This window comes from Dermacentor albipictus, unplaced genomic scaffold, assembly GCF_038994185.2.
Source record: "Dermacentor albipictus isolate Rhodes 1998 colony unplaced genomic scaffold, USDA_Dalb.pri_finalv2 scaffold_13, whole genome shotgun sequence".
In the NCBI taxonomy this organism is placed as follows: domain Eukaryota; kingdom Metazoa; phylum Arthropoda; class Arachnida; order Ixodida; family Ixodidae; genus Dermacentor; species Dermacentor albipictus.
This window is the reverse complement of record NW_027225567.1, coordinates 6,598,924-6,618,799: the sequence shown is the minus strand read 5'-3', so window position 1 is coordinate 6,618,799 and position 19,876 is coordinate 6,598,924. Positions and strand designations below refer to the sequence as shown.

Genomic DNA, 19,876 nt, shown 5'->3' with positions numbered 1-19,876 from the left:
ATAACCGCTCACCGCCAACTTCGCGAGACATGCCGTTCCCCTCCCAAGCAAACATCACTTTTGGTCCTAGGCGATTCTTGGAAGAAACACACATAACAAACACGGAAGCACCAGTATCTACCAAAGCCACAGTATTTACACCATCGACACAAACGTACACTTTGTTCTTTACCACGACGACAGACAAGGGGCATTTGAAGAAGCGACCATCCCGCGACCTCACCTCCATCGGCCGCACCAGCTAGTTTCCCAGCTGAGGCGGCGCAGGCGAGCGGCGACGTGGAGATGACGATCGACGTGACCGGGTCGGCGGTGGAGTCAGGCTGCGGTTAGATATTGGGGAGCCATTGCTTGGCGTGTATTCTCGAGGCAGCGGACGAAAAGGGACATATGGTTGCCAGGATGCAGCTTCTTTCATGCGGGGTCGATATCGGCGATCTCGCGGAGCACGCTGTGGACGACGGCGGCAATACCTCGCGATGTGTCCGTGAGCCCCCCGCCTGTAGCACACAGGTGGCCTGCGATTTTAATTGAAGCTGGACACAGATCGCCAAGGCGTATTGTAGATGGGACACGCATGTCGAGGCTGTCTGTCACGTCGAAATGAAAATACTCGTAGATTGTGGCTGGACTATGGTGCTCTGGGCACGTGTGTTGTCGTAAACGGGATGGTCGCTGTATGCAGGTCGTGGCCAAACAGTCGTTGCCTCAAAGTAGCGCTCATCAACGAAACATTGGTGGCACACAGGGTTGGCATATGGGCCTTGAATGTGATCCAGTTAATCTCTTATAACTCGTGGTACTAAAACATCAAGGTCGTTAGAGGCAGATACATCCCCACTTGCTACGTTGTCTAGCCAGCCAAATTTCTGAAGAATGCGGCGTGTTTTAAGACCCTCGAACGTACGACAGTGACGCCTTAAGTCGGACGGATTAGTGAGGTCTTCCATACAGATAAAAAAACTTGTACACATCTTCGGCAGTTCCCTTGAGTAGGTGTCCGACAATGTCCTCGTTCGACATATTTGTCTTTAGGATTTCCTCAATGTAGGCAATACACGCCTTTCCCGGTAACTGCGCTCGACTTGAAAGCGTCTGCAAATACTTTTTTCTGTTTCGAAAGTGAATCACCAAAGCATTTCGTTATCTCTTCGACGAAGCTGTCCCAAGTTGTGAGCGAGCCCTCGTTATTGTCGAACAACACAAGTGTATCGCGACGACGCCTGCCCGTCCTGCGGTCAGACCTCTACTCTACCTCACATGCTCTGGGAGTGCGGGTCGACATACCCCAAGTTCATCAAGGAGGAGTGGTACTCGCTTTTGCGTAGCCCCGCTCTAGAAAAGCAAATCCTGGCCGTCCGGCGTGCCCGCGACCGGGCTGGTGGGCTAGACCTGCCGGTCCCGACGTGGGATTAGCCGGGTGCGCGACGAGTTCGCGTCCTCGCCGGACCTACAATAAAGTTTATTCACTCACTCACTCAACACAAGGGCTGTTCCGGCAAGGAAGAAGGCAACGTTAGAGAGCTGCGCAGACGCGCTCCATTGATTGTGGCAGCTCACCCGCTGGTTGCGCCTCAACCAGTCTTCGACGTCCTCCTTCGCTTTGCCTGAGAATGTACGTGCTTCTCGATGGGGTCTCCAGTAGCCAGCTTGCCTTGGACGAATGCTTTCTTCCGCGGTTTACTCGCCAACGTCACCTCTGTCCGAATCGCTCATGTCAGCATCTCCTACTGGTAGCCCCCGTTTGCTGCATCAAAGGGGTAGTATAGCTTGGTCGTCCAGAGCACAAGGATACGCACAACCTCCGTCAAGATTGTAACGGATGGGATGGGTTTATTTACAGGATGACAGATGGTTAGCGTAGAGCAAGGGGGACAGGACGCTCATTCAAGGCCAACAGGCAGCGGTCAGTTCTCATTCTTCGGCTGCGCCGTGAAGCGTGACAATACATATATCTGGGCCCACGACCATCGATTCCCGATATATATATATATATATATATATATATATATATATATATATATATATATATATATATATATATATATATATATATATATATATATATATATATATATATTGTAAGCATTTATGCGGACTTCATCTTCATCTGTACAAAGTCATCATCAATCTTCGGCTCGCGTTCGTTTTTGCGTCGGCGCCATTTTTCCTTCTTGGAATAAAGCGTCGTCTCAACCGTGGTATTTCAAGTGGTGGAGGCGCTTTAAGATCCCTTCGACCTCAATCCACTTCAAGATCTCTCCTGGAGCTCCGTTCGGGACGCCGCTTACGCCAAGAGGCCGCCATGTCGCAAGACCAGACCGCAGCATCCACCATCTCGGTTCCAGTGCCAGCCACCCCCACTCCCAGCCCTGCCAACAACCGGTATCGCGACCCTGAAATCTTCTCTGGCTTGCCTGGTGAGGACGTTGAAGACTGGCTCGACAACTACGATCGTGTCAGCGACTACAACAACTGGAACGAGACATCGCGGTTAAACAACGTGCCATTTTACGTTTCTCAAGTAGCCAAGCTTGAAATACCATGGTTGAGACGACGCTTTATTCCAAGAAGGAAAAATGGCGCCGACGCAAAAACGAACACGAGCCGATGATTGATGATGACTTTGTACAGATGAAGATGAAGTCCGCATAAATGCTTACAATATATATATATTTTATTTTTCGAAGTGCTGGCGCACGTAGAAAAGCAAACCAAGATTTACTTTCGATGTGGTATTGCATCACGCCAAAGTACATCAGGCAGGAAATGTGCTCCCAACTTGCCATCGAAACTTAAAGCGCAAAACTTCCTATGGCATGCCATTTTTGAGGATAATTCTTGCGTAGGAAAATTAACTCTTTTGTCGATCTCCCTATCGACGGGGTGCTCATGCAGGTATCGCGCGATTTCGCAATCTACTCCACTTCATTAACTTCATGTGTTAGGCGATCCCTGTGCTTGCTGACAACAGCATAACAGGCATCTGCAACACGTTCTCACAGCAACAACGAGCGCAGCAAGCCTCAATATCGCGGGACGACTAGAGTGCTGCGTACCGCGTTTCATAACCGTCACTTCCAAAAACAGCATCTCTAACAATCAGCCACATCAGGGGTGCCCCTAGGTAGTGTCTTGGGGCCTTTACTGTTTCTAATGTGTATAAATGACACATTTAAACCATAAAACCATAACTCCTGGTGTGCAAGTTAGACTGTTTGCCGATGATTGTATTTTGTGCAGTGATATAACTTGTCAGAATGATCAGACTGTCCTCGAAAATAATTTAAATAACATATTGAAGTGGTGTAATGAATGCGGTATGTTTATTAACGCTGATAAATCAGTATCTCTTCGTATTACTCTTAAAAAAGAACCTCTAACTTCTTATGCGCTTGGTTCTTGAGCTCTGCGTGAGCCTAACAATTACAAATCCTTAGGTGTTACTTTGACTTCCACATTCTCGTGGAACATGCTCATTAATGATATTTGCTCTTCTGCTTTCCGCAAACTCTGTTTCCTAAGACACAAACTGAAAAATGTCCTCCTAATGTGAAATTACTTTGTTATTTTACATTGATTAGACCAAAGGGAGAGTATGCGTGTATATCATGGGATCCTTACACTAAGTTAAATATCGTGCGTCTTGAAAAAATACAAAGAAAAGCAGTTAGGTTTATATTTCATAAATTCGCAAGACTGGAACCTCCCTCTAAAATTATGACAGAAAATTCCATACCAACTCTTGCATCATGCCGAAAGCTGCTAAGGCTTGAATTCCTTTCCCTTCTTCTCAACAACAGGCTTGAAATTAAACCATCAAGTTATATAGCGCCTGCAATAACACGGCACACAAGACAGCGTCATCCGGACTCACTAACACCCTATTATGCTCGAACTGACACGTTTAAATTTTCTTTTTTCCCCAGAACAATATCAGACTGCAATGACAGTTTACGGACAGTGTGACTAAAAATTGTATAAATTTGTACTTGCTTGTTCCTAATTTGTTCTGTTTTGTTGGTATGAATTCTATTGCCCCTTTGCTTGAACCGAAATATCTGCAGTATGTACTAAATAAAATAAATAAAATAAATAAACAATGATAACCGTACCTTTCTTTTCTCTTCTTTTTCTTTTCATTTGAAAGTTTTTTCCCGCATCATAAAAAAGAGGATGCATGTTGCGCATACATTTGCAGTCTGCTCTGTTCACTAAAATCCAGCCGGTATCTGCGGTGTGTACCACATAGATCGATGCTTAACAACATACCCGACAAACAAAATTAAAGCGGGCGATATCTAGATTATATAGAGCATAGATCTACACCTCTAGTAACGTATACCTAACCATCAGACAATGACGCCAGTTATAGCATAGGGGGAATCAACTGCATGCTTTTTCTTATTGAGGTGTAGAAATACTCAGGCACAGGAAAACGAAAGAAAAGCAAACTGACCCGCTGCGATGGCTCCGTGTCTATATGACGTTGTGCGGTTGAGCACGAGGTCGCGGGTGCGCTTCGCGGTCGCGGCGGCCGCATTTCGACAAGGGCGGAATTTGCAACAACGCTCGTGTACCGTGCAGTTGACACCCGTTAAAGAACCGCAGCTACTCAAAAGTAACGCGGAACGCTACGCTACGGCGTCCTTCATAAGCCACTGTGCAAACTCCCCATTTGTGGAGATCTGGGCTCGGATCTCACCGAGCCCACATATGCCGCATGAAGCCCGCGATACTATGCCAGTTCGACTTCACAACGCTGGCTGTCCACGGATCAACGTTCTCGGGTATTTATGTACGTGTACTAAACATAGTCCCGGGAGGGTTACACTCAGAATAGTATATGTTCGGGCTTTAGGAACTGCGTAATGATTAATTGTAGCGCAGAGACAGAGAGATGGAAGAAAAATAAGTCGTCGTTTTCCGACCTATCTGTGTGTCTGTGCGCTAGGATTCCATGATGATGATGATGATAATGATGATTATGATGATGATGCTTTATTGGCATCGCCTTTGAAACGGAGCATATGACGAATAGTCCCCTAGCCTGCTTGAGTTAATCGGGTATCCTATACATGTATTTCATTCTAGCATTTTTGTATACATCTCCTTAATCTTTTTTTTTTCTCTTCCTCAAAACTACTCTACCTTGTATCGCTACCTATGCCTGTAACGGATCCGGTCGTATCAATCTCTTCCATGCTTTTTTTTTCACCAATACTCTTAACGACCCTTGCTGATCTCGCCTTGACGACAGGCCACTTTCAGAACAGTCAGTTTTGGAATGCCGACGCGAACTGTCATCGCAGCAAAAGTCGGTCAAGGCTTTACTGACTTTTCTACGTGACAGTGGCCAATTAGAAAGACTATAATGACCCCATTTCGTGCCTTTTCATATTTTTTTTCTCACGCTTTTATTTTTGTCACGCTCTTCTTTCCGTCTTCACTTTCCCTTTCCCTTCCCCTAGTGCAGGGTAGCAAACCGGACGTTTTAAGTCTGGTTAACCTCCCTGCCTTTCTCTCATTTGCATCTCTCTGCTGATCTCGACTGCCCATCGGTTGATGCTTCCGTCCACTTTAAATCAAAGCGCTTCTGGAAGGCGTACGTTACCTACAGGTCTCATATGTTGTTCCGCATTACGCATGCGTTAACCAACATCACTCACAGTCATGATGGCAGATGTGCCACGTGCTTTCAACCTAACAAAATATTGAGCCCCCATCCATTCCCCTAATTCAGCTAACTCAGACAGCGGGCACATACGCGATTCGCGAAGATGCAGAATACTGTGCACTGTACTTCCCGAACCTATTGTATGTATTCACGAACGCGACGCATGTTTGATGACTCGGTATCCTCAAGGAAGTGGTGCGTCGTAAGGATAATGCCTTAGCACCTGCCATCACATGGAATACAATTCCACAGGTTGTACAACAAATGTGCTTCTGACAGCTTTTCGTGCTTTTACGCAGTAGTCTTTATCATTCACTTTCGACGACGAAGAGCCCACACTAACGTAGGCTATTTAATAATTTATACTATATACACGATACTAGCACCTGAAATTGAGCATGTAGGTATACCTCTCGAGGATATAAATGTAACGCAAAAGACAGGATAACAAAGGATGAGATAAAAGATAATTGCGCCCTGTTACTTCATTCGTGTCTTGTCATTTCGCTGTTTTCCATCGCGTTGCTGACTCCCTATACCTGCAAGAGCTAGCCGAAGCTAGGTCAATGTGTTACACATGTATGTGGACTAACAACAACATACGTGGACTAACCACAACATGTATGTGTACCAACCGCAAGCCATCTGCAGCAAAGCCGTGTGATTGTACACTTGCCAGAAGAAAAAAATCGGCACGCTCTCTACACCCATGTGTTCGTGTTCCCTCTTGACAGGGGAATGCACTACACATGGCACAGCTGCGTGAAATGGTGTGTGCCGCGCTTTGCATTTAACGCGTAGCGCTCCCACGCTTTTCGACGCCGTACACTTCATTACACTTTTTTGAGGCTATCGACAAATTGGGGTTACACAACGCACTGGGACATGCTGCTCCGCACTCCATGGATTTGTGTTTCCCTGTGAAAAAAACACGCCTACCTTTGTGTTTAAGCATAGCTGACGTTTCCGCTCTTCATGCATACACAATTCATTTTTCTAATGTCTCAGAAAACTGACTTAGAACAACTCGAGTACACTCTACGTCGCCTCCTAGCGATATTAGACCGGTCACAAAAAGCATACCCGCCGTGGTTGCTCAGTGGCTATGGTGTTAGGCTGCTGAGCACGAGGTCGCGGGATCGAATCCCGGCCACGGCGGCCGCATTTCGATGGGGGCGAAAACACCCGTGTATTTAGATTTAGGTGCACGTTAAAGAACCCCAGGTGGTCAAAATTTCCGGAGTCCCCCACTACGGCGTGTCTCATAATCAGGAAGTGGTTTTGGCGCGTAAAACCCCATAATTTAATTTTTTTTAACAAAAAGCATGGCGAGGCGCTTGTTGCTTGGCTGGTTAAGCTTCGGTGTCAAACACGAGGGTTAGCGGTCACAAATCTGACTGATGGCCATGGACTCCGGAACCCGCGGAGCGGGGGCACAGCGACAGCCCCTCCAGGTTGCATTGCAAGGGTGGAGGAGCAGGTCCCGTTCCCCCAGTTCTGGGGGGCCGGCACCCCCTACAATATAGTGAATGAAGCCTGGGTTTCACAGCTACACCTGCAGCAGCAAAAGTTATAAAAACAAAACAAAACAGAAAACATAATAATAATAATAATAATAATAATAATAATAATAATAATAATAATAATAATAATAATAATAATAATAATAATAATAATAATAATAATAATAATAATAATAAATTGCAATGCTGGACGGACAATCTGCCTCGCTCCCTCCTTTCCTTTTCTCCCGTTTAACTTCTCTCCACCTGTGCATTGTGTAGCCAAAGTAGTCCGGATGAAAACTCTGAAGCACTCGTTTCGTCGCCATCGAGCTTTTGCAACCTAAATCGCCAACTTTTCTTGTGCCGTAAGAGAATTCTTGGGAATATGGCCAAGCTATACAGGTCTTAAGTGGAAAGGCTAGACACACTGCTTGCGGCTCTATAAATAACTATGCCTTACTTGCAAATTTAGACCAAATTACGGGAGTAGAAAGGCGACTGAGATGTAACAATGGCCAATTCATGAGGTAGCATTTTGTACCGAGGTCAAATCGGAGGTAAACAGAACAGGGTTTCGTGTATACGCATTTTGTCTCGCGGCGGATAGAGCTAGGAAGAACTTATGTGCGGGAAACGTCTGTAAGGCAGTGGCATCAAGACCAGGCGCCAGCCGGTGAGAGAGAAACAGAGAAGAAGACAGATAATTTTGCCGCTCGGCATACAATTGATGACGTGACACTCTGAGCAGGGAAGGGGATTAAATGATTCAAAAGGAGATGTGAAAAACAAAAAGAAAACAATACGATGACCGAGTAATCTTGATAATGATATTTACAGATAAAAGGATGGCGAAAAATTAAGGCCTTTCTATTAGTGAACTATGCTTAACGCTTTCTGTGGAGGCTGTTACGTCTAAACACGGCCAGAGGTGTTAATTAGACGTTGGCCACGAGGCAACCACCCCTCATCCATCAGATCCGGCCAAGAAGTCAACGCAGTGTTGGCATGGACTGCTGACGGGTCCACAAAAGGTGCCCATCCCCACCACTACCTGACAGCCTGAACAGTAATGATGAAGAGGGCCTACGTCAAATGCTATCGAAGAACGGCGCCGACCTTGGATTCCTAGGCTGCTATCTTGTCACATATTTCATACCATCGGCCGCAGGAGTGCTACTAAGGTAGGTGTGCTGCTAAGGTACGAGTGTAGCGGAGGTGGGAGTGCTGCGGAACGATGCTATACCATGGGCGTGGTATCGCAACCGATTCGACGGTTGGGATTAGCAGCGGTGCAGTCATCAGATTTCCTAGTCGAGTCGTCTAGGGAAGGTGACTGTATTAAAAGCGGAGACTTTTCGTGCAGTGAGGCCGGTGTGTCTTGAGCTGAACTCGGACGTTTAACGCTGTAGTACTATTGCCCAACAGAAAAGACGCAGACGTAAGAGAAGAAGAACACACACCAAGCGCTTGGTGTGTGTTCTTCTATTACGTCCATGTCTTTTCTGTTGCGCAATAATATTTCAGTAATGGATTACCAACTTGCCCGGAATGCTGCTCTCATTACGTTTAACTTGTTCCTGCAGGGAGCGCGCTTCCGTAACTGGAGCCGCCCAACTATTAACGTTTTTTTTTTCATTAATTACTACTACTGGACGTATTCGTCGATGGGCTTGGTGGATCCCTTGCCCTAACGCCGCCTCGAGCCGCAACAAGGCCAATTTCTGTGAGGTATCGGAGCAATTAATCCAAAGCCCGCCGCTGCCTTGAAGGACAGGACATAGGATTTAAGATGCCACGTAACGTTAGCGGACCATGACAATTCGTGTTCATTTGGCGCTCAAGACCGAATATCTCATCGCGGTAGGCGCTGGGGCCATTTAAGTGTTCCACTGTCTCTAAATAGCAGCAGTTGCCACGCTAGGCATATTCGAAAATTTCCACAGTACCGTCGGTTTGTACCGTCGGTTTCGACTGAATGTGGCATTCACTAACAGTTATCTATGTCAGCCGGTGAGCGTTATTGCGTCTTAATAACTGCTTTGTTTCGGGTCGCGCGTTTTCTTGTTGCCGTCACGCACGCCTTGCTTACACTCTCACTCAGCACACGCAGCGATGACGTAAAATGCGAAAAACTGAAAAGAAGAAAGAAAGAAGGAAGAAAGAAAGAAACCAATAACATGACACCCAATTCGATAGTTCGCCGCACAATACTCTGCGGGCTCGCAAACCGCTTGTTCCTCGCAAAATCTGCGCCGACGTCTTTCTCCGAGGACTGAACGAGTGCCGGTTCCAAACGTACACGCGGGTATATGCGTATATATAGTGTAGGCCGGCACGCCCGCTGCTTTGTGCTGGTGCGTGCGGGTGCGCTAGCAAAACTCTGGGCCGAACGTTTTTGTGCGTTGTTCGCGTGCTTTCCCGTCGTCGGCGGTACGCTCGACTCCGTATATCGTATACCTGCATGAGCTTTTTCTATGCAAGGAGCACCTGCTCGCCTCGGGTACCGAGCGAGCCAGGCGCGGGAGCGCTATAGCTCGGTCCGCTTTCGCAGAATTTTCCCTATTAATCACAGCCGGGGAGGCGCGCACAGTCACTGCACGTCGGGATTATCCCTCTCCCGAACCCCCTGTGTTTGACCCGCGCCCTCGTTTTATCCACTTTCAGCACACAAAAAAAAAGAAAAGAAAAGAAGACCGCACGCGCGTATTCCGTAATATGCCGCGTGTTCTTCCTCCCACTCGGTCCTCCCGCAGGCAGTCAGTTAAATCATACGCGCGCGCGCGTGCGTATGTGTGTGCACCGAGGAAAAGATGGCTCTCGCTCCGTCTTTCCTTTTATCCGCGCCCTGTTCTGGCGAAACGCGCGCACGTACGCAACTGACGGCTACGAGCGCAGTGCGCGCACGCACACACACACGCGCGCGCGCGAGCAGGCTGGGGTCTTTCATCGCGGTTTTCCACTGTCTTCTGCGCTCGGTCATACAACTCTAGCTAGCACGCAGCGTGCTTTGTTCCCGCGGCTCTGTCCCACCGTAATGCGTATGTACCTGCGTATGTGCGTGCATGGCGCTGTAGGTGCGCTTCGCCCTCTCGCTCGCGGCGTGCGCGAATTTATAGACCTCGGCGCAAATAACTGGCCCCAGGTCGTGAAACGGAAGGTTCTCGCAGCCGCTGTATGCAGTCGCGGCCTTTTGTTGCGCGGTTCGAGCGCGCGCTGGAGGAGAGAGCGACGGACGCAGGGCCGCGCCGCGGGCGTATCCGGATCGACGGACCCATATTTCATCTCCGGCCGCGGTCTGGAAACTCGCGACTACACGCTCTGCCGGCCCGGTTATGCCTTCTTCCATTTCTGTTCATTCGGCCCACAACCCCTTTCACTCTCTCTTTCCCTCTCGAGCACCGCGCTCTGTCACTCTCTAAATTCTACTTTATACTCAGCCGTGGGGAAACTACACTAGCGACCGTTTCAAGTTTTAGCCAAAGGCCGTTTCGAAATTTTACCCACGTATTTCATGGTATGTGGCTGTCTTCACTGCTGTTGTAGCTTAAGTAACTTTCCTGACGGCAGCTACCTCCAGGACTTACCCGCCAGAACTTCAAGGTGCCCTGCAGTCTGCAGACAAGGACTCACAACTATGGGCCGTCCAGCAGGCCCGGGGTGCGCTAGAAAAGCACAAGCCTCATGACCCACTACAAACGGGCCCAACTGGGCTAGTGCAGAGTATGGTATAACCCCGGTTCGACGCTTGGCCAGTGTCACGACGCGTTAAGCCGTCGTTTGCCGGTACTTTATTAAAGTTATCCCTATCCTATCCTTAAGTAACTTGCGTAGCGAAGAAAAAAAAAAACTGGTGAGCGCCTTCATCAAGCATACTCGCCACATCATGGTGTGACCAGCACCGGCCGAGTAGCGCAGCCTCTACTTTAATGTATATTTTATCGCAACCGCTGCTACCCCCTATATCGGGGCGTAAACTGTCAAACAATCCGCTTCACGCGCCAAAACTCCATGCGCTGCGAGGAAGCCCGTTGCAGAGGGCTCCTGATCAACTTTGACATCTTGCGATTCTTTGACGTTTTTCTTTCTGTTCTATTTTTCTTTTTTGTTTTTGCAGTTCCCACTCGTTGGTGTGGTGGCCCCGCGCGTTCAGCACGGAGTCCATCCCCTCAGCGGCAAGTATAGCAGCAGCGCATCCCTGGTTGCGCGATGTCCGGGAAATCCTCTAAAGCTGGTCTGCCAGTCACTTGGCGTGTGTGACGCTATGGGCTATACGCCTATAACCTGCGAGGCGTTAATGTTCCTTCCCTACAGACCTGCAGTTGCAGCGAAATGAGAACGCCGTTGCCTTATTACCCTTTAATGTCTGCGACCACTCCGCAAGGCGTGCGTTGCTGGTATAATTCTTTCTTTCGATTGTTATTTTAGTGCCATTCGTAGCACATCAGTTGTTTCAAGAACAGATACGACCTTGTTTTATAGGTGAAGAAGAAGAGTGTTCGTAAAGGTTGCTCACCTCAGCTCCTGCGGCCTCCTCTTCACCATCTCCTCAGCCAACGCTTTTGATGGTGTGCAAGTCGCTATGCAGCGCCGGCTAACGTCGGCGGCTGCCACAACCGCGATTGCCTTCCGACGTCGCGCGCCTCGAGTCGCGTGCCCTTGGCTCGCGCTCCGCTGCACGTGCACAGAAAAGGATTCGCACACCATCGCAACTGTTGCTTGAAGAAATTTTGCTCGCAAACTCGCTTTTCAAAAGTTTCTGCTTACCATGCTCCAATTCGCCTCGGAAATTTCGCAGCAGCACCGACGTGACTTAAGCATTTAACGGCTGCAGCCACTCCCCAAGGGGTGGGTTGCTGATATAATTCTTTATTTCGATTGTTATTTTAGTGCCATTTGTAGCACATCAGTTGTTTCAAGAACAGATACGACCTTGTTTTATAGGTGAAGAAGAAGAGTGTTCGTAAAGGTTGCTCACCTCAGCGCCCGCGGCCTCCTCTTCACCATCTCCTCAGCCAACGCTTTTGATGGTGTGCAAGTCGCTATGCAGCGCCGGCTAACGTCGGCGGCTGCCACAACCGCGATTGCCTTTCGTCGTCGCGCGCCTCGAGTCGCGTGCCCTTGGCTCGCGCTCCGCTGCACGTGCACAGAAAAGGATTCGCACACCATCGCAACTGTTGCTTGAAGAAATTTTGCTCGCAAACTCGCTTTTCAAAAGTTTCTGCTTACCATGCTCCAATTCGCCTCGGAAATTTCGCAGCCGCATTGACGTTGCTCAAGCACTTGAAACAAGGCAAGTCCTCCCTCTGTGTAGGCACCTGAAATGTTGGCACTTTGGAATGTCATGTTATTTTACTTATACAGGTTATATTATTTTAAAATATTGGTTAAAGTTCTTCATTGTTTTATGTGACGGAATACTGGGTCGGTTGATGACGTCTTTTGCTAAATAGCGCAAATATATAGATAAAAGGAGGGTATGGACAGTAACAAGCGGAGCGCATGAGCTAGTTAGTGACTTATCATGGCAAGATGCTCTGTCCTCTGTCCTTAAGCTTTTGTACCGTATTTGCGTAGTTTCTTCGCTATGGTATTGCGAGCAACGCAACCCAACACGAATTTGCTCCTTGAGAGCGCAGGTAACACCTGCTTTAAGCATATGTCGGCTAAATAAACGGAAATCACTAAGGGTAACTCACAAAATACATTTTTTAATGTGATTATATAGCGTTCTTGTGAACTTCGCGTACTTTTCGGTATGTCCGTATCTAACCACTTTCTCGCAAACTTGGCTCACCATGTATGTTGCCCTGGGTAGGTGCCACTGGATATGTGAACATTCTTGACAAATCCTCCAGAATTGGCCTGTGCTGCTGGGTGCATGCCTGGATAGGCAGGCAGAAAAAGAGGCAAGATGTGAAAGAATCGCCAACAGGAAATTGAAGACGTCAGCTACAGAGAAGCAAAAAGCCGGCAGCAAAAGCTGCCGAGTGCACAAGAACAAGTGAAATTAACAGAATAGGGCAAGCGCGTGCATTGAGCGAGGAACGTTCAGCTGCAGGGAAGTGAAGAAGACGTTGTTGTTGCTGTTGTCTCATTGGTAAGAGTTAAAGAAGAAGCCGGCTACACAGGCGTGAAGAATTTGGCAGTACGGTCAGCCGGTAAATTGATTCAATTCTAATCGTGTCACCGTCGAAGTTCATCGTGAGACGGGTTTGGCCGGAGAATATATATTTTCTTTTTTTTAGATTAGGGCTCACTCACACTCACCAAATTCAGACTCGGCCTGGCTTACTCAGACTCAGGTTCAACAAAGTCAGATCAGCCAGTGGCGCAAAATATGATAGACATGAAATACATTTTCGAATGCTTATGGGAAAACAACGCTTGCCTGTAAATAATGGACATGCTGACAGTGAGTCATGACAGTGAGAGTGAGTCAGTCAGTGAGACAGTGACAGTGAGTCATGGACATCATGGACATGCTGTCAGTGAGCCTTCTCGAAAGATAATGGTTTAGATGATAAGGATAGTGCAAAACGGGCTGATGTATCCTTGCAAAGCATGCCGGTATTTGCTACACCGGTGGGTATCCTTTTACCGTGCGGGTATATATAAAGGCACATGAAGAGGCGCTTCATCGCAGCATGCAGTTCACTCCGTATCCCATGGGGCTATTACCTGCATTACCCGATTGGTAAAGTTTAGCATTACTTGCTAAACTTCACGACTAGTTGAATCGGGATGTGTCTTTAAAGAAAACTTCAGAATGTGGCGAAGCACCTGCGTCATAAAGAACCAGTGCCCTAGCGGGAAGATCAATGAGCTGTTTAGGACGATTCCTAGAGAGCAATATATTTTTTTCTTTTTTTTTAGATTAGAGCTCACTCACACTCACCAAATTCAGACTTGGCCTGGCTTACTCAGACTCAGGTTCAACAAAGTCAGATCAGCCAGTGGCGCAAAATATGATAGACACAAAATACATTTTCGAATACTTATGGGAAAACAACACCAACGGCAATGCAACGTGTATACGTCGGCGATCTTTCCGTTCGTCGAAAATAATAGGCGTTACTTTGTCGGCCTGATACTAGTTAGTGTAATTGGCGAGTTTGCGTGCCTTGTAGGCCCATCTCTCGGATGGTCTGAGCTCTATGCTGTAAAACGTAACAGCCAGTGAGATATAAAAGCTAATAATTTCACACTAATTACTACAACGCAATTACGCTAACGATTTTGCACAGAACGCCAATCACGGTCCAATGTGGGGAGAGTTTCGACCCTTGCGTGTTATCAAAGAAAGAAAGAAATAGAGAGAAAAGAGAGAAAGGAAACATGCAAGAACAGCGTGGTTAACTAGAGGTAGTTCCTGTTGAGTCTTCCAGAAGCTCCTAATCTGAGTGCAAGCAGCATCTCGAAAAATGTAAAGCTCCGATGTGCTCAGTCACTAATGTCGGTGATCTAATGTGTCGTGTTATATTGTACTTTCATAGGTTCACGTAAGTTCAAGACAACGTAAAATGCTTCAAATTCGCCCAGCCATTTCAGGATATTCTGGCAATAATTTAGCTATACAAAAATTCAAGAGGGGGTGTTCGAACTCGAGAGAAATATCCCAGAAAAAAGGAAGAAACGATAATGTTAAAACACTAGGTCCGTCCAGAATGTACGAACCGGCCCCATATAAGCTCCGCTTGTTTAATAGCGTCTACGAGGTGGATGTGTGTGTGTGTGTGTGTGTGTGTGAGTGTGTGTGTGTTTGTGTGTGAGAGAGAGAGAGAAAGGCTTGGCATAATGCTGCAGGTTTATCATACGATCAAAGAAGTATAGTAAAGAAAAAATAATGGAATAATAAACGGCACACACATCCACTCGCACACAAACTAGGAAACATAGGCAACAGTGAGCACAATGAAATGAAAATGTGGAAAGTCGAGCTTTATGGCACCGTCAATAAACGAAATGTTATCCACCTCTGTTCCTTTGCAGCAGCAGGGCACACGTCATCTGGCATAACCTAAAAAAAGAAAAAAAGACACACACACACTAAATAGCTTGGAAACGCAGCTAATGACTTCTCCACAGGAAACAATAATGCCCTATTTTTGTATATTGCTGTATAAGCATTTATATGACTAGTTATGTGCATAGAGTTTCATACTAAACACACCAGAGGGAATTCTGGTGCTGCGATCATTGAGCTACCATGCATGAGAAGGATGGTTAGCACGTGGGTTTGTCTGAACGCCGTGTTTGTGGCTTCATGAAGGTCTTGTGGCTTTAATAATGCGCTTTGTGCGCCTTTATTGGCCTACATGTTGAAGAAACCTTAATGCTCGAAATATCGAAAGCAGTAAGACAGCGCGCATGCATAATCGTTGTGAAGTGATGCACTTGTAACGCAACACTTTGTTGAAAATAATCAATTTGCAAAGTCATATGCTATTGGAAGCCAGAAGGCCGAGGTTTAGGCAAATCCCTGCACTAACCATCTCATTCCCATGCTGGCTGAACCACCATGATTGCAGTTCGCGTAACCACTCGAGCCCGCGTTTACATCAACATTTTTGTAGGTGACTCTAGGCATGTGCGGGTGAAGCCAGACCACGAAATATTACATTCAATACTTCAGTCCCGGAACAGTGTGCAAGCTGTTCTCGCACTTTTTTGTATATTGTTCGAGTTCGCGTCGAACAATCACGGCCCGTATTGACAATACGTCTGCGTCCGTATTCATACGCACACACACACAGACAAAAAGTTTTTACGTTATAACTGCATGGTCTTAGAACGACAGAAAGCTGAGCTAGTTGGTAAGGATTCATTATGCAAACTAGAAGTGAGGCGTGCAGACAGGACACAAGAGTAGAGAAGTGGACAACACGAACGCCGACTATCAACTGAAGGGAGCACTCAGAGGCTAATGGAGCATAAAAGGTCGTTAACCGGTGGATCGCCTTCTAATCTTTCGCTACATTGCCGAGATTGTAACTGCAAGCCAAAGTTAGATGAATGCGCGATACTGTACAGGCATAAGAATGAAGATACGCGTTTTATGGTAGAGGCATCGCATGTCTATAATGGTGGAAGTGCGTGCGTGAGTCAGCCTTCGATTACCTTACATAAGGAAGAGATTAAGTGTCTTAACAGTTATCTCTCACGTAGACCAGCACGTGTACCCGATTGACACGTGGTGTTACCATTCCTGATTCAGTGCTCCCTTCAGTTGATAGTCGGCGTTCGTGTTGTCCACTTCTCTACTCTTGTGTCCTGTCTGCACGCCTCACTTCTAGTTTGCATAATGAACTGCATGGTCATTAGAGCTAATTCCAGCCAATCAAGATGTCAAACAGCAAACAGCTCTTGCTTCATCAATTCCTCCCTGTATTTATATATATGAACAATTTTGAGAACAACTCTCTGTATATCGTAAGAGCTGTATGGGTGAATACGAGCTCAAATTGTTATTACGGCATGAGTAAGTATACAGTTTCTAGTTTAATGACCCATCTAAATGAGATGGTACGTGCACCGCGAATGCTTTACTATCTTGTCGACTGACATGTGTCCCAACGTATGCACATGTAGAACGTACAATAACGCGGACTCAATTCTCGTCATTCGGTTCGACGGCCGAGATCTGTGTCGCCAGTATAGCACCCCATTCTCTGCCGATATATAGTGTACACTTCTGTGCGGGTACAGGTCGCCAAACAGACAGTTTCCGCCATTGATGTATATCGTCGCTTGCTTATGCCCGTCACCCCCACGTGGCAATAATCTGCGCCCGTATTCGCATTTGCTTAAGAGCATTTGTTATCGTTTGATTGTCCATAAGCGTGTCCTGTTTGGCTGGCGTTCGGGCGTCAGACATCAGGGATAGTAGTCGGCGTGATAAAGATACGATCGTTGCGATAACGGCCAATCGCAGGAGGAACTTACGAAAGGGAAGTTCTGTGAAGATGGGTTCTGGGTCCCGAATCCACAAAGCTTTTCACTCGTAATTGCTTTTTGCAATTGGCCAGCCTTCGCTACGACATCGCGATTGGCTGGGATTTGTTCTTACGAACAGTTTTACCGTAAGAAATTTTTCCCAAATATGGGCCCTGGCTCTCGTGTTCACAACGCTTTTCGCACGTTAGAGTTCTCCGTTATAACAGTTACAAAGGAATTAGGACAGCGAACACGTTATTAACAAAGTTGACAGACTAATGACAAACAGTTCTCACGGACGGAAAGCTTTGTGAGTTATCCTCTGTACACGGGAATCATATTACCAGTTTGAATTACAAAGTCATCACCTATAATTGCCTTCTATCTCGTATTCAAGACAAGACAAGACAAGACAAGACAAGACAAGACAATACAAGACAAGACAGACAGACAGACAGACAGACATACAGACAGACAGACAGACAGACAGACAGACAGACAGACAGACAGACAGACAGACAGACAGACAGACAGACAGACAGACAGACAGACAGACAGACAGGCAGGCAGGCAGGCAGGCAGACAGACAGACAGACAGACAGACAGACAGACAGACAGACAGACAGACAGACAGACAGACAGACAGACAGACAGACAGACAGACAGACAGACAGACAGACAGACAGACAGACAGACAGACAGACAGACAGACAGACAGACAGACAGACAGACAGACAGACAGACAGACAGACAGACAGACAGACAGACAGACAGACAGACAGACAGACAGACAGACAGACAGACAGACAAAAAGCTTTATTAGTCCTAAGGGACTACGTTGTCGTAGTCGCGGGCCGCACCCGCGCCGGGGGCGGAAGACCGTGATCTTCAGCCCTGTCGCAGGCCCTTTGGACAGCCCGAAGCTGGACTTGAAGGTCGTCGCTCTTGAGGCTTCCTCCCAGTCTTCTTGCCTGTTGAAAGGCGAGTGGCGCAACGCAGAACATTGCCACAGCATGTGGTTCAACGTGGACCGTTCCTCGCCGCAATCTGGACAGCGGGGATCCACACCCGGAGTGTTGTGGCTCAGCCTTGAGCGAGACGGAAAGGGACCCGTCTGCAGCATTCTCAGCACCGAGGCCTGGGGGTCTGCCTAGCTTCGGGTGAGGAGCCGGAAACTGCCTGCGTCCCAGCTTGTAATGAGCAGTTATCTCGTTTAAAGTAAGCAGCGGGCCCCTCGAACCAGGCCCCTCGAACCGGCGCGGTTGATGAGACCTCGCGCCTGGTCGTGGGCCAGCTCATTCGGGTTGATCGAGCCGGGGGAGACGTTCCGGCCCATGTGAGCCGGGAACCAAGTGATGACGTGACGGGCCGTGCCTGTCTTGCGGGTCCTCAGCACTGCCGCAGCCTCGGCCGAGACCGAGCCGGCGAGAAAGGCCTTCGCCGCCGACCTGGAGTTTGTGAAGATCTGCGTGCGCCCGGGTTCGCACAGAGCCAGCTCCACTGCGACTTGCATCATCCACCTTGCAACCACCATGGCCACGTAGGAGTTTGATCCGGGATACCGCGCCGCGTCGACAAAGGACGCGAGCTCTGGGTTCTGCAGGGCAGTCTTGATGAGTGCTCGGGCTCTGGCTGCGCGCCGGGCCTCGTTGTGTTGTGGATGAACGTTCCTCGGGAAGGGGGAGACTCGAAAGGCGTCCCTTGCACCCTGGCAGAGCGGGACTGCGCACGACTCCTCGGCCATGGCTGCCAGACCCGCCATTTCGAGTATTCGACGGCCGGCCTTGGTGGTAGAGAGGCGAACGATCTGTGCCGTTTTCTGTGCTTTCACCACTTCGCTCAGGGTGTTGTGCACCCCGAGTTGCATCAACTGCTCCGTGCTGGTCGTCACCGGGATGCGGAGGACTCGTTTAATGCTCTTCCTCATGAGTGCGTCGATCTTGTTCTCCTCCGACCGCGACCAGCTTAGCGCAGAAGCCACGTAGTTGATATGGCTCATGAGGAAGGCGTGGTAGATCCTTATGAGGTTGGCTTCGCTGATGCCCCCCTTCCTGCTCGTCACTCGCGAAACGAGTCTGAGCATGTTCTCCGTTTTCGCGCTCAGGCGCGCGATCGTTTGCGCGTTGCTGCCCTTTGTATTGAGGACCAGTCCGAGCACCCTGAGAGAATCCACCCTCTGGATGCGCTGACCCGTCTTCGTTCTGAGTTCGATCGGTACTTGGTCCAGCGTCGTGTCGAACTTGCGGCCTTTTCTGTCGGGCAGATACAGCAAGAGTTCAGACTTGGTCGGCGAGAGGACCAGTCCCGTGCCCTCGAGGAATTCTTCCGTGACGCCCAAGGCCTCTTGCAGGGCCCGCTCCACCACTGCGTCCGAGCCATCGCCGCCCCAGACGGTGATGTCGTCCGCGTAGAAAGTGTGATTGAGATTGACGGCCCCGATTCGGTCGTGTCGGACTGATAGGTATCTTATGGCGATGGAGACAGAGAAGATTTTATATTACAACGTGCACCTGAGTACAGTGTTGAAGGCCACCCTGGCAAGAAAGCTGTAAGCATACTGCTTGACAAGGCCAGGGGTCATGTCAAGCTGGCTGTGCTTCATATTCGAGACTCATTCTTATTTTAACGTCTTTTCCCCCCTGCTTCCGATATTTAAAGAAACATTGGAGCGAATTACCGAAGCTCTTAGTTCGTAAGTGCTCTTTGCTGTTGGTTGGTCGCCTTCATAATGATATGTCCAGCACCAGGATGGGCTGGAATT

The 19,876-nt window shown here is 48.1% G+C and overlaps 1 long non-coding RNA gene across 1 annotated transcript; it reads right to left on the bottom strand.

Annotated features, from left to right (window-relative positions):
* Nucleotides 1-7,011: 7,011 nt before the first annotated feature.
* Nucleotides 7,012-12,286, bottom strand: LOC139051629 (uncharacterized). Its single transcript, XR_011509465.1, has 3 exons — nt 12,158-12,286; nt 11,696-11,853; nt 7,012-7,232 (listed from the first exon to the last, which is right to left on the bottom strand). It is a non-coding gene; the product is annotated as an uncharacterized lncRNA (long non-coding RNA).
* Between the last annotated feature and the right edge of the window lie 7,590 nt (nt 12,287-19,876).